Here is a 16,340-nt window from a genome sequence, read left to right as displayed (position 1 = left end):
CCTTTAACAGTGACCTCCACAGTACCTGCCCTTTTAACAGTGACCTCCACCAGTGCCCACCCCTTTAACATTGACTGCCCATTTAACAGCGACCCCCACAGTGCCCACCCCTTTCACATTGACCACCCCTTTAACAGTGACCTTCATAGTGGCCGCCCCTTTAACAGTGACCTTTACAGTGCACGCCCCTTTAACAGTGGCTTCCACAGTTCCTGCCCCTTTAACAGTGACTTCCACAGTGCTATCCCCTTTAACAGTGACCTCCGCAGTGCCTGCCCCTTTAACCGTGACTTCCACAGTGCCAGCCCCTTTAACAGTGACTTCCACAGTGCCCGCCCCTTTAACAGTGACTTCCACAGTGCTCACCCCTTTAACAATGACCTCCGCAGTGCCTGCAACTTTAACAGTGACCTCCACAGTGCCTGCCGCTTTAACAGTGACTTCCACAGTGCCCGCCCCTTTAACAGTGACTTCCACAGTGCCCACCCCTTTAACAATGACCTCCGCAGTGCCTGCAACTTTAACAGTGACCTCCACAGTGCCCGCCCCTTTAACAATGACCGCCCCTTTAACAGTGACCTCCACAGTACCCAACACTTTAATAGTGACCTCCACAGTGTCCACCCCTTTAACAGTGACCTCCACAGTGACGTCCACGATGCCCACCCCTTTAACAGTGACCGCCCCTTTAACAGTGACCTCCACAGTGACCACCCCTTTAACAGTGACCTCCACATTGACTGTCCCTTTAAATGTGACCGCCCCTTTAACAGTGACCTTCACAGTGCCCGCCCCTTTAACATTGAACTCCACAGCGGCCGTCCTTTTAATAGTGGCCCCTTCCCACCCATGCAGGTAGCAGTGTAGCTGTGCCATCATACGTCATATTACTCAATATTTGAGGACCTGCGAAGTGCTAAAACCTATGATCAATTGTTATAGCAACCTGGAGTAGGAACTGCAACCTTCTATTGGCGAATAAGGGACATGTGACCGTGAGTATGGCAGTTCGAATTTAAGTGAAAGGCTTGTTGGCTTCTATTGGCTAATGCAGGTAATTTTTTAGGAATATCTCAAGAACGGTAAGTCCTAGAGAACAGTCTAAAACCTTCCCAGACACCTGATGTACCTGTGTGCCAAATTTGGTGAAGATCGGTCTAGTCGTTTGGTCCAGACAGACAGAGAGACAGATGTCAAGACAGACAGACAGACAGACAGAAACTAATTTTTATATATATACTAGCAGAAGGTTATATTTCATTGATTTCATTTCATGTTTCCACGTGTCGTAAAAAGATATCAAAACAGTATCCCCCATAACAGTTACCTCTACAGTACCCGCCCCTTTAATAATATCCTCCACAGTGCCTGCCCCTTTAACAATGCACAGTGCCCATCTCTTTGACAGTGACTTCCACAGTGGCCGCCTCTTTAACATAGACCTCCACAGTGGCCGCCCCTTTAACATTGACCTCCACAGTGCCCGCCCCTTTAACAGTAACCTCCACAGTGCCCGCCCCTTTAACAATGACTGCATCTTTAACAGTGTCCTGCACAGTGCCTGCCCCTTTAACAGTAACTTCCACAGTGCCCACTCCTTTAACAATGACGTCCACAGTGTCGGCCCCTTTAGCAGTGACCTTCACAGTGTTTGCCCCTTTAACAATGACCTCCACAGTACCCGCCCATTTAACAGTGACCTCCACAGTGCCCACCCATTTAACAGTGCCCGCCCTTTAACAGTGACCTCCACAGTACCTGCCCCTTTAACATTGACCACCCCTTTAACAGTGACCTTCACAGTGCCTGCCTTTTTAATAGTGACTTCCACAGTGCCCGCCCCTTTAAAGTGACCTCTGCAGTGCCTGCCCCTTTAACAGTGACCTTCACAGTGCCTGCCCCTTTAACAGTGACCTCCACAACATCCGCCCCTTTAACAGTGAACTCCACAGAGTTTGCCCCTTTAACAAAGTGACCTCCACAGTGCCCGCCCCTTTCACATTGACCACCCCTTTAACAGTGACCTTCATAGTGGCCGCTCCTATAACAGTGACCTTCACAGTGCCCGCCCCTTTAACAGTGACTTCCACAGTTCTCGTCCCTTTAACAGTGCATGTTGTCCCGGTACTTAAGGACACCTGACGTACCGTTACGTCATGTGTATTTCCGATCACCGTCGCCCGGCGGGCGGTGATCGGAACAAGGTGCCTGCTCAAATCGTTGAGCAGGCACCTTGGCTAAATGCGGGCTGTAGGGGGGACCCAATGGCACAGAAGGCAGCGCGATACCTTCCTGAGGCATCGCCGCTGCCTTCCTGTGAGATCCAGCCCTCTCATACAGCCAATGCATTCCAATACAGAAGTATTGGAATGCATTGTAAAGGAATAGACCCCCAAAAGTTGAAGTCCCAAAGTGGGACAAAAAATAAAGTGAAAAAAAAGTTGAAAAAATAAAGTCCCCCCCCTAAAAAATTAAAAGTTTCAAGTAAAAATAAACAAAAACTAAATTTTCCCCAAATAAAGTAAAAAAGAAATTGGTAAAAAATTGGTAATATTAGGTATCGCCGCGTCCGTATCGACCGGCTCTATAAACATCTCACATGACCTAACCCTTTAGATGAACACCGTAAAAAATAAAAAATAAAAACTGTGCTAAATGAACAATTTTTTTTGTCACCTTACATCACAAAAAGTAAAACAGCAAGCTTTAAAAAAGGCATATGCCCACCAAAATAGTACCAATGTAACCATCACCTCATCCCGCAAAAAATGAGCCCCTACCTGAGACAATCGCCCAAAAAAAATAAAAAAAATGGCTCAGAATATAGAGACATTAAAACATAATTTTTTTTGTTTCAAAAATGATATTATTGTGTAAAACTTATATAAATAAAAAAGTATACATATTAGGCATCGCCGTGACCGTATCGACCGGATCTATAAAAATATCACATGACCTAAACCTTTAGATGAACACCATAAAAAATAAAAATAAAAACTGTGCTAAATAAACCATTTTTTTGTCACCTTACATCACAAAAAGTGTAATAGCATGCGATCAAAAAGTCATATACACCCCAAAATAGTGCCAATCAAACTGTCATCTCATCCCGCAAAAAAATGAGACCCTACCTAAGATAATTTCCCAAAAACTGAAAAAACTATGGCTCTCAGAATATGGAGACACTAAATCATATTTTTTTTGGTTTCAAAATTATATTATTGTGTAAAACTTACATAAATAAAAAAAAGTATAGATATTCGGTATCGCTGCATCCGTAATAACTTGCTCTATAAAAATATCACATGACCTAACCCCTCAGGTGAATACCGTAAAAATAAAAAATAAATAGGGTGTGAAAAAAGCCATTTTTTGTCACCTTACATCACAAAAAGTGTAATAGCAAGCGATCAAAAAGTCACACGCACCCCAAAATAGTGCCAATCAAACCGTCATCTCATGCCGCAAAAATCATACCCTACCCAAGATAATCGCCCAAAAACTGAAAAAACTATTGCTCTCAGACTATTGAAAAACTAAAACATTATTTTTTTGTTTCAAAAATGAAATCATTGTGTAAAACTTACATAAATAAAAAAATTGTATACATATTAGGTATCGCCGCGTCCGTGATAACCTGGTCTATAAAACTACCACATGATCTAACCTGTCAGATGAATGTTGTAAAAAACAAAAAATAAAAACGGTGCCAAAACAGCTATTTGTTGTTACCTTGCCTCACAAAAAGTGTAATATAGAGCCACCAAACATCATATGTACCCTAAAATAGTAACAAAACTGCCACCCTATCCCGCAGTTTCTAAAATGGGGTAACTTTTTTGGAGTTTCTACTCTAGGGGTGCATCAGGGGGGCTTCAAATGGGACATGGTGTCAAAAAACAAGTCCAGCAAAATCTGCCTTCCAAAAACCGTACGGCATTCCTTTCCTTCTGTGCCCTGCCGTGTGCCTGTACACCGGTTTACGACCACATATGGGGTGTTTCTGTAAACTACAGAATCAGAGCCATAAAAATTTAGTTTTATTTGGCTGTTAACCCTTGCTTTGTAGCTGTAAAAAAATTATTGAAAATGGAAAATCTGCCCAAAAAGTTAAATATTGAAATTGTATCTCTATTTTCCATTAATTCTTGTGGAGCACCTAAAGGGTTAACAAAGTTTGTACAATCAGTTTTGAATACCTTGAGGGGTGTAGTTTCTATAATGGGGTTAGTTTTGGGTGGTTTCTATTATGTAAGCCTCACAAAGTGACTTCAGACCTGAACTGGTCCTTGAAAAGTGGGTTTTCGAAAATTTCTGAAAAATTTCAAGATTTGCTTCTAAACTTTTAAGCCTTGTAACATCCCCAAAAAATAAAATGTCATTCCCAAAATGATCCAATTTAGGTATTACTATGTATTATAGAAGTAGAGAAATTGAACGAAATGTTTGGGTAAATTTGGTATTTGTCCTTCCAAAGAGCACCTTTCGGATTTCACAGGCCATTTTTTAAACATTTTGATTTCAAACTACTTTGCAATCATTTGGGCCCCTAAAATGCCAGGGCAGTATAACTACCCCACAAGTGACCCCATTTTGGAAAGAAGACACCCCAAGGTATTTCATGATGGGCATAGTGAGTTCATGAAAGTTTTTATTTTATGTCACAAGTTAGTGGAATATGAGACTTTGTAAGAAAAAAAAAATCATTTTTCCGCTAACTTGTGACAAAAAAATAAAAAGTTCTATGAACTCACTATGCCCATCAGCGAATACCTTAGGGTGTCTACTTTCCAAAATGGGGTTATTTGAGGGGGTTTTCTACTGTCTGGGCATTGCAGAACCTCAGGAAACATGACAGATGCTCAGAAAGTCAGAGCTGCTTCAAAAAGCGGAAATTCACATTTTTGTACCATAGTTTGTAAACGCTATAACTTTTACCCAAACCATTTTTTTTTTTTTGCCCAAACATTTTTTTTTTATTAAAGACATGTAGAACAATAAATTTAGAGAAAAATTTATATATAGATATCGTTTTTTAAAAAAAAATTGCAACTGAAAGTGAAAAATGTCATTTTTTGCAAACATTTCGGTAAATTTCGATTAATAACAAAAAAGTAAAAATGTCAGCAGCAATGAAATACCACCAAATGAAAGCTCTATTAGTGAGAAGAAAAGGAGGTAAAATTCATTTGGGTGGTAAGTTGCATGACCGAGCAATAAACGGTGAAAGTAGTGTAGTGCAGAATTGTAAAAAGTGGCCTGGTCATTAAGGGTGTTTAAGCTAGGGGGGCTGAGGTGGTTAACAGTGACCTCTACAGTGCCCGCCCCTTTAACTGTGACCTATTGGCCTTATAAGGGACATGTGACCATGTGTATAGTCTATTAATGGCTCTGTTGTTATGAAAACCTAGATAAATTAAATATGAACTTATATTGACTGACACACCTCATATGACTGACTATTTAAGGACCTGCGAACTGCTAAAATCTGTGATAAGTTGTTATGGTAACCTGGAGGAGGACCTGCAAGCTTTTATTGGCTAATAAGGGACATGTGACCATGTAAATGGCAGTTTGGATTTAAGTGAAAGGCTTGCTGGCTTCTATTGGCTAATGCAGGTCATTTTTTGAGAATATCTCAGGAACGGTAAGTCCTAGAGAGCTCAGACCTGGCCTAAAACCTTTCCGGACACCTGATGTACATGTGTGCCACATTTGGTGAAGATCGGTCCAGTCATTTGGTTGCACATAAAGAACGTCCAGACAGACAGAAGTCTAGACAGACCGACAGACAGAAACAAATTTTTATATATATAAGAGATATATGTAGCTAAGGCTGACTTGTCAGCCTATATTTGTGGGAGGGGTGAAGGGCCCTTTAATTTCAGCGGCACGCTCCCCGGCTGCACGCATGTCTCGTAGTGCCAGGGGCGTGACTCATTCCTGATCAAACAAGCGGGCGTTATTCATGCTACGTTTCATTTAATTTATGTTGCCTTTCATGTATGGGCTTATGTTTTTAAATCATAAGGTCCATGCCTGACACGTTATCCAGGCTTACAGTTTTTAATTCATAAGGTCCATGCCTGTCACGTTACGAATCCATTGATCGGATCCGCAAAACACATACGGACGTCTGAATGGAGCCTTACAGGGGGGTGATCAATGACAGGGGGGTAATCACCCCATATAGACTCCCTGATCAGTCCCTGTCATTGATCACCCCCCTGTTAGGCGCCATTCAGACGTCCGTATGTGTTTTACGGATCCATGGATCGGATCCGCAAAACACATACGGACCTCTGAATGGAGCTCCGTCCATGCCTGACACGAATGGTCCATGCCTGACACGTTATCAAGGTTTACGTTTTTAATTCATAAGGTCCATGCCTGACAAGTTATTCAGGCTTACGTTTTTAATTCATAAGGTCCATGCCTGACACGTTATCCAGGCTTACGTTTTTAATTCATAAGGTCCATGCCTGACACGTCACCCAGGCTTACGTTTATAAATTTATCATTTCTGTTGCCTGTTATGTTGTTCATGCTCACGTTGTCATTTGCCTCCGTTGCCTGTCACCGCAGTCAGGCTCACGTTTCCCAAATTATGTTCATAATCATGTAACTTTTGCTGCTCATTATGTTTTTCAGGTTTATGTTATTGTCATTCTATACCAGTCACGTAATCCGGTCTTATGCTTCTAGTTCATTTCCGTTGTCTGGTATGTTACTCAGTCCATGTTCATTCAGGCTGCCAGCCTGTCATTCCAGGCTCATGCAAATTAACCTTCATTCCCCTATACGTTTTCTAGGTCTGATCCCAGGTGTTTCTTAGTTTTTTCCTAGTTCGTTCTTCAGGTACCATCAACAGACTCCTTCACATGGGTGTGCACGTTTTGATCATAGTTCACCCCTTCCGTTCAGTTTACTTTCCTCCCCTTTGTTGTTTTTTCCCCAGGTTCCTCAGAGGTAAGCATCACGCAATCATTTCAGTAAGTCACCAACACCATCTCTAGTTTCATTTTCTTCTGACTTCACGGTCTCGGGTCTCTCTCCTACACTCCAGAAATTTAAGTCCGGCCGTTAATTCTCGTCATTACTATTCCACAGCCGCGGTATGTCGCATATATCAAATATTATATCGGTAGCTAAATCTTCCGCTTCCGGACATGCCAGCATCATGTCTCTAAGAAGTTCGACACTACCCAAACTGATCCATTATCCAGCTTCCACCCAGAAGGCAGAGTTATATAGACTTTTGATGTCTGAGCCAACAGCCCCTCCGGTGGAGCAAGTCTCCATGTCCACTATGCAACTGTCATTAGCACAACTGCATTCCATGATCAATAACATTTCCACCTCAGTTTCGGATATGCAGGCTAGGCTGATTGCGGTCGAATCCAGAGACCTGGCATCCACTTCCTCTGCCCCTCCCGTGCCAATTGCCTCTACTTCATGTTCCCCAGGTAGGGTCCCAAGCACGCCTGAGGTAGCCCCGTCACATTTTTTTCCTGGCAACATCAAAATAGATATCCTTGGGGTAAAGACGTTAATCTAGCTTTCAACCTCATAGCCACGCACGACACAGTAGACAACAAGACCATCGTTTGCGGCGACCTTTCTATCGTCCTCAAAGCCAGGGACGCCCGTCTCAATAAAAAACTGTCCATACCAGAATTTGTATTGGCCTATACTGGAGCATAATCTGTTCAGCCCAACCTGAGAGGCGGGAGGAATTGGACACCTATTTCTGCATCGGGGCCTCATCCGCAGTATCTAAACACAATGTACCCAGCCACATTATTCGAAAAATGGGCCGCTGGCATTCTTCGTCTTATACTCGGTACATTTCGAATCCTCACGCCAGTAATAACAAGGACCCCTATCATGTGCCAGTAATAACAGGCCCCCCCAATCATGTGCCAGTAATAACAGGGCCCCCCAATCATGTGCAAGTAATAACAGCCCCCCCAATCATGTGCCAGTAATAACAGCCCCCCCATCATGTGCCAGTAATAACAGCCGCCCCCCAATCATGTGCCAGTAATAACAGGGCCACCCCAATCATGTGCCAGTAATAACAGGCCCCCCCAATCATGTGCCAGTAATAACAGGGCCCCCCCAATCATGTGCCAGTAATAACAGGCCCCCCCCAATCATGTGCCAGTAATAACAGCCCCCCCATCATGTGCCAGTAATAACAGCCCCCCGAATCATGTGCTAGTAATAACAGCCCCCCCAATCATGTGCCAGTAATAACAGGGCCCCCATCACCACCATTATGTGCCAGTAATAACAGCCCCCCCCATTATGTGCCAGTATTAACAGCCCCCCCAATCATGTGCCAGTAATAACAAGGCCCCCCATCGTGTGCCAGTAATAACAGCCCCCCCAATCATGTGCCAGTAATAACAGGCCCCCCCAATCATGTGCCAGTAATAGCAGGCCCCCCCAATCATGTGCCAGTAATAAAAGCCCCCCCAATCATGTGCCAGTCATAACAGCCCCCCAATCATGTGCCAGTACTAACAGCCCCCCAATCATGTGCCAGTAATAACAGGGCCACCCCAATCATGTGCCAGTAATAACAGGGCCACCCCAATCATGTGCCAGTAATAACAGGCCCCCCCAATCATGTGCCAGTAATAACAGAGCCCCCCCAATCATGTGCCAGTAATAACAGGGCCCTCCCAATCATGTGCCAGTAATAACAGCCCCCCCAATCATGTGCCAGTAATAACAGCCCCCCCCATTATGTGCCATTAATAACAGCCCCCCCAATCATGTGCCAGTAATAACAGCCCCCCCCATTATGTGCCAATAATAACAGGGCACCCCCCATTATGTGTCATTAATAACAGCCCCCCCAATCATGTGCCAGTAATAACAGGGCCCCCCCATTATGTGCCAGTAATAACAGGCCCCCCCATTATGTGGCAGTAATAACAGGCCCCCCCATTATGTGCCAGTAATAACAGGGCCCCCCCATTATGTGCCAGTAATAACAGCCCCCCCGCCCCCCCCAATCATGTGCCAGTAATAACAGCCGCCCCCCCAATCATGTGCCAGTAAAATTAAGTATTGTATATATATATAAAAAAAAAAAAATAACACTTATACTTACCTCTTTGGAGCGATGCGATGCAGGCCTCTTCCGGCCTCTTCCGGCCTGTGTCCCGACTCCAGCGCTGTACGGCTCAGATAGTGCCAGCAGCCTATCAGAGAAACAGGAAAAGGACACACCTCCCTGCCCTGCTCCTCCGCACAGCCTTCTGTTTGTATCGCTGTCCCGAGGACGGCGATACAAACAGATCACTATGCAGATGAGCGCTTTGCTTCCACAATGGAAGCGCTCATCTCAGTGCCTGCAGCCGCTGCACACATTGCCCCCCTGCCACTGGGGGAGATTTGACCATACCTGTCCCCCCCCCCCCGCATTATTTCCTGGGGGGGGATCCGTCCCCCCCCGCTTCCTACGCCCATGAGTCAGATAGACGCGGAACACCTAGTACATATTGACAAACAGGTGAGCCACCACTTTCTCTGTTATATACCCATAATATACTATACTGTATATTTTGAAGGAGAAAGTGTGGAGACACTCTGGCAAAAATTTGATTGCCACCCTATCTGATCGAATGACAGGGAAACAGTCCAGTCATATATAACACATTTATCTTCTACATGCAGAGATGTGTTAAAACATGATCATCCAATGGTGTTCATTACATGGCAAGATAAATGTGCCAGAGGTCCAACAATGGATACATGTCTCATTAATCATTGGTGTTGATTAACCCAACCCAACCCATTAAAAGCTTTTAAATTGACCAAATTGGTAACATATTGTTGTGGTAGTACATTTCTATTATGGCAAAGCCAACAATATACCTTAGATCAGTGTTTCCCAACCAGTGTGCCTCCAGCTGTTGCAAAACTACAACTCCCAGCATACCCGTAAAGTCAAAGGCTGTCCGGGCATGCTGGGAGTTGTAGTTTTGCAACAGCTGGAGGCACACTGGTTGGGAAACACTGCCTTAGATGATGATTGGTCAAATTTATGCTGTATGAACATTCCCACTAGCCACATGGAAGAAAATACTGGCTGACCAGTAGATAAAAATAAAAATAAAAAGAATTGACTCCCTTGTAGAGATGCGGGAATTTGTTCTAATCAGATTCATCATGAATTTAACAAAAATTATTCTTCCAAAATAATTAGTTTTGGCAACTCAATTTAGTTAGGTACATTGAGTTAAAGGGGTTGTCCGTTTTTTACCATTGATGACCTATCCTCTGGACCGCTGCCTTCTCTGCTCTGTTTAACTGCTCGCCACAGCAATTGCAGTGGTGAGCAGGTGTCCCCCTGTCTGTTCAAGTGAATTCTAAAGAAACGTCCTATAGAATTGAATGGGGACTCCATACCTGTAATTACAGCTGCTCATCACTGCAATTGCTACTGCAAGAAGGTAAATAGAGCAGAGAAGGCAGCACTTGTACAAGTGTTGCGTTCTCTTCAAGCACTTGATCAGTGGAGATGCCGGGTGTCAGACCCGCACCAATCTGATATTGATTACCTATCCTGAGGATAGGTCATTAATAGTAAAAAGTGTACAAAGTTAGGTTTTATCATTAGGGACAAAATAGGCTCAGTTAGTGTACTGGGTGTCCTTAGAAAGAGCCGGAGCTGTTCATAATTTCATGTTTTGCACTACAGAACAGACATGATCTTTTAAAGAGACAGTACTCTTTTTTTATGTGCACAAACCAGCTTTTTTTTTAAATCCAAAAACCTGTTGCAAAGCTTCTACAGTTTATACCTGTGCAATAATTATATTTTAGAATGTCAGTGCACTGTATATTTTGATTACAACCAGGGAACATCCTAATGCACCTGTGTTTCCCCCCCCCCCAAAAAAATCTGTTTCTATTTTTCTACCGTTTATAAGTGAATGAATGAATGAATAACTTGTATAGTGCTACACTTGTGAACTGAATCACCTCAGGGCGCTTTTGCAGCCATTTTCGGCCTGTGCCTTTAGAAGAGGTAGGTCTTAAGTTTCTTCCTAAAGGCCAGATGATTTTCTTCTAAGCGGATCTTTGCGGGTAGGGTGTTCCATAGCCGGGGTCCTTGGACTGCGAATCTTCATTCGCCTTTTGATTTGTAACAGGTCTTGGGGATATGGAGGAGATTCTGGTTAGCTGACCGGAGGGAGCGACCTGGGGTGTAGTGCTTTATTTTGTCGCAGAGGTATTGGGGGGGCTTTCCCTTGTATACATTTGTGGGTGAGACAGAGGGTCTTGAATGTGATCCGATCTTTCACGGGTAGCCAATGAAGAGTCCTTAGGGACGGAGTGATAGATTCCCAGTTTTTTTTTCCCGTTATCAGTCTAGCGGCTGTGTTCTGGATGACTTGTAGACGTGAAATTTGTGATTTAGGAAGTCCTAGGTAGAGGGAGTTTGCATAGTCGAGTCGGGAATTAATAGTTGTTCTAACTACTGTTGCTGAGTCTCCTTCAGGGATGAAGGGGATGAGTCTACGCAGCAGCCGAAGAAGGTGATGGGGTCCGCTGACTACTGATCCTATTTGTGCATCCATTGTCATGTCTGAGTCAAAAATGACTCCGAGACTTTTGGCTTTGGTGCTGGGAGTGATGGCTTGTCCGAGGATAGTGGGTGGCGTGCACATCGTGCTATGGTTTTTGTTTCGCTTTGCATGGAGGAAGAGGAGTTCTGTTTTGGAACCGTTGAGTTTGAGGGAGCTCTCAGTCATCTAATCGTCGATCAATGAGAGGCAGATTTCCAGGGCGTGATATTGGTCTTTTTTGTTAGTGATGTCTAAGTAAAGTTGAGTGTCATCAGCGTAGGAGTGATAGAGCAGATCCTGGTTGCTGATGATTTTGAGAAGTGGTCGGAGGTAGATGTTGAAGAGCACGGGCGACAGGGCTGATCCTTGAGGAACTCCGCATGTGATTTTACCTGCTTCTGAAATGAAGGCTCCTAATTTCACTTTCTGGGATCGGTTCTCCAGGAAGGATGCAAACCAGGGTAGATCCGAGTCAGCGACTCCGGCTACTTCTGTAAGACGAGTGAGCAGAGTTTGATGGTGTACTGTATCGAAAGCTGCGCTGAGGTGCAGCAGCACCAGGACACATGATTCTCCTTCATCTGCTGCTTCGAGGGCATCATCCCAGATTGCAATACAACGGCTGTTGAATAAGTTATCTACCCCAGCATGTTCTGTCAGTGTTAGGGAGCTGAGCTTGTCTGTGCAGGTTGAAACATGTTTGGACATGCAACACACACAGTAGCAGTTCAGTCTGATCAAAGCACTGGAAGTTAAAGGATAACTGTCATATTTTAATCAAAGAATCAATGTTAGCATGTGTTACTGCTGCAGCAGCATTATGCATAAAGCAATCTTTAGTTTCTTCACATACCACTGTTTTCCTTGAGTTTCCCCCTTAGTTACGGCTGTTTTGAATCCTACATTATGAGGATCTTCTCAAGATGGCTCCTCTGCCAGTTCTCTGAGGCCAAAACTGCATTCTCTCAGGTCACATACATACTTGCTGTAGCCAGCAGCTCCCTGCCAGCCAATCAGATTGGATTACTGAGAGACACGCCTCCTCACTCTGAAGCCTAATGCAGGCATGCAGTGTGAAGGACCCGCCCCTCTGTCTTCCTAGCCTGAGACAGATGAGCCATAGCAACGGTCTTTTAAGGGAGCAGTGGAAAGGGACAGGCGACATTAATGAAAGCTATTATTATAAGGTAATTACAGATATTTTGGTAATCATTGACAGACTAACTTAGGTATACATGCCTAGCTCTAATAAACTAGCAAATAAAAAAAAATTACAGTTATCCTTTAAAGGATGGCAAGAGCAGTACAGTGAGGGTCTACAAAGTAAGTGGAGGATTTGGAGCTTCGTTCCTTGATTACAAAGGAAGAAATGAAGCCTAAAGAAATCCTTGAAAGCATGACTGCTGGATATGGTGATGATGCACCTTCCTACTACCAAGTTAAGTTTTGAGCTAAGCAATTTAAATTGGGTAGGGAATCAATTGAAGATGACCCTATCATCATAGCAACAGTTTTTTTTAGGATACAGAAGGCGTTTTATTAATGGAATTCATACCACACAAAACAACAATTACTGGAGACTCTTATGCTTTAACAATTAATGCATTACGTGAGGCAATCAAAGAGAAACGCTGTGAGAAGTTGTCGGCAGGTTTGTCTCACAAGTCTCGCAAATCGCAAGATACTATCAGGGACTATGGCTTCATGGAGCTTAACCATCCACCGTACAGTCCAGATCTGGGTCCCAGTGATTACATTCTCTTTCAGAACCTGAAGAAATTTCTGCACGGGCAATGATTTCCTGATGATAAAGTAGTCAAACAGGTGGTAACAGGGTTTCTGCAGCAGTAAGATGTACTATTCTGAGGGCATGCTATCACTGGAGCTGAAGTGCAAAAAAGTGTGTTGAAGTCAAGGGGGATTACATTTAAAAGTAGTAAGTTCAAATTTCTCAGAAGCTTTTGTTTTCATATTCAGGTAGATAACTTATTGAACATCCCTCGTAAATGAGGATTGCAGACATCTGCCTCCATTAAGGCATAATTTTTGGACAGCTTGTTCAGAACAAGCCACTGCTTTTTCCTATAGTAGCGTGCGTGCGTGTGTGTATAAATGCTGGCAAGCATCTGCCCCTAATAAGGGACAACTGTTGAAACAAAAGCATAAATCTGATGGCACAATGGGGGAGATTTCTCAAACTGGTGTAAAGTAGAACTGGCTTAGTAGCCTATAGCAACCAATCAGATTCCCCCTTTCATTTTTTCCAACTCCTTTGAAGGTGCAACTAAGCCAATTCTACTTTACACCAGTTTGATAAATCTCCACCAATGTGTTTTAAATATGCTGTTTGTTAACACCGTCAACCATGTATTTACCCATATCTATAGATGTCAGTATCACTCTGACATTATTTACTATTGCTGTCTTAGAGAGAGAGATAGAGAGAGAGAGAGATAATAAGTTAATAAATAAATAGAAAGGATATGAGTCCTAGGAGATTTTAGAGTCATACATAATTTTTTTTAGGCCAATTGGAGCATTTTCAATTCGGGTCAAAATTATTCAGACTTAAATCAAATTTTCGGACCATTAGAATTGTACCCCAAACTAATTCTAAGAAATTCGCTCATTTTTACTCCCTGGTCTGTTAAAAAAAAAAAGGAAAATGAATGGCCATCAAAGGCAGAAGGTTTCCAAGTTGGCTTATTACATTTTGGACAGACAGAAATGTGCCCGCAGCCACCGTGAAATGGCCAATATTGGCCATTTAGCATAACTTTTATGTTATTTACATCTAATTGCATGGGTTCAGAACCCCAGTAGGACTACTGCAACGGGTTAGTTATTACCAAAGAGTTAATGTAATGTTGACAAAATAAATGTTGTGAATTATAATGTTTATGTGCCCAAAAACAATGTATAAGGCAAATGGAAAAATTAACAAAGTGGCAGACAGTTTAGGTTACCAGGGTGATGAACCTGGTCGGCCCCCAGCTAGTGTGTGTGAGTCTAGCAAAGCAAGGGAGAAAACCTACATATGCAAGCTTCTCAGAGCTAGGCCCAAATCATCTTAGAATGTTCAGAACCATCCAAGTTGTGCAAGCTTCAGACAGCAAAGTATTTGCTTGTTTATGGCACAAAGGCTTTGCTGCTATGGAGAGGATTATTGCCTCCGGCACCTACAACACTTTGAGACAGACTGGCCATCCGTATCTAAAGTTTCTTCACCCCTCACCCCAGGAACTGCAGAAGGAGTTAATAAGGACAGCATATCACACCTGTGGTTATATTGGGAATATAGCAAAGTGTTTGAAGTAAAACTCAGGGAGTACTATAACTACCATCATTGTTGTTGCCTCTGCACTGCTGTTCAGAGAAGATTGTACTTTGATATACCTTGGAAATGTGCTTTAGCTGTTAAATGTACTATTACTACTTCCACCATTAACTCAGTAAAGAGACTATTATGCATCTAAACCTGCAGAAATGGTTATTGACTCCACCATGCACCGGCCACCTCTTCCATATTCCTATCTTGCACCCAGCCAAAAATCCTCCATTGATGGCACCCCAGCTACCACCAGGCAAGAGCCAAAATAGCAGGGTGTGCCCCGAGGGAAGAAAGGGTGTGCCCTCCATCCACTGTAAGGGCCCCAGGGAGCGTCAGAGGGAGGACTGCAGCCAAGAACTGTGAGTACTACCCCATGCAGGGCCACAACCACCACTCCCATCCTCTCTGTCCTTTGTCACTGCATGGGTCCCTTTAAAGGGGTTGTATACATTTTTCTTACTGATCAGCGGATCAGCTATTTGAGAGGGCAGCGGCGCTCGCAGTAGTGCTGGAGCCTTCTCGCTGCTTCCCGCAGGCCAGTGACATCACATCACGACTATATCACGTGGTCTGGACACAGCTCAGACCCATAGAAGTAAAGTGAAGTGTCGGACCCCAGCCGATCATATGCTGATGACTTATCCAAAGGACAGACCATCAGTAAGAAAAGGTATAGAAACCCTTTAAGCTTTGAAGACTTTAAAACTCAAAATGATTTTCTATTGGAGTAAATTATTACAATGCAATAAAACAATTATTACAAGCAGTGAAATATTATACAATTTACTTGAATACGTTTTATCCCCTGAAACCTGTGGCCACCTGTAGATGAAATCTGTATTGGAATAATTACTGTGTAACATCGAGGGCCCATATTTGCTTCTGCCGCATCATATGCAAAGAGTATTCTGTTTTTGGAAAGCAAACTCAGAAAGAAAAGTCAGCAGGCATCCAACCGAGAGGTGCAGGGTCCATCTCTTCTTGTATGATTTTGCTTCTCCCGCTGTCAGGCGAGTCAGCAGGGGTCCTGTGAGAGGGTAAATTTAAATCAGGTAATGATTGAACCAGCCTCCAAAATAAGTCAATATCAGACGCTCTCATGTTTTGAAATGGTAAAGTCTTAGAAACATTCACTTTGAAAATGAATGTCAGGAGCAAGTCATGGATAAAAATAATAAAACGTGTTTTCTAAAAACTCCAAAAAAGAGGAAGATATTTATTTTCTATGTAGTGTCCGTCCTTAATGGGAAATTTATATCTCAAAGTGAAATAAATGACATTCTGATTCTGATAAATATAGGAGGAAATGTTAACTTATCATTTCCTTCCCATTTCCAGTACAGCACCAACACATTCTATAGATTGTAGCCACTACTCCCACTGTGTCTCCCAGTCTAGCTCTTTAGAGCCAACTTTATAGG

Source organism: Bufo gargarizans, chromosome 3 (assembly GCF_014858855.1).
Source record: "Bufo gargarizans isolate SCDJY-AF-19 chromosome 3, ASM1485885v1, whole genome shotgun sequence".
NCBI classification, from domain to species: Eukaryota; Metazoa; Chordata; class Amphibia; order Anura; family Bufonidae; genus Bufo; species Bufo gargarizans.
This window is presented reverse-complemented; position numbering follows the sequence as displayed.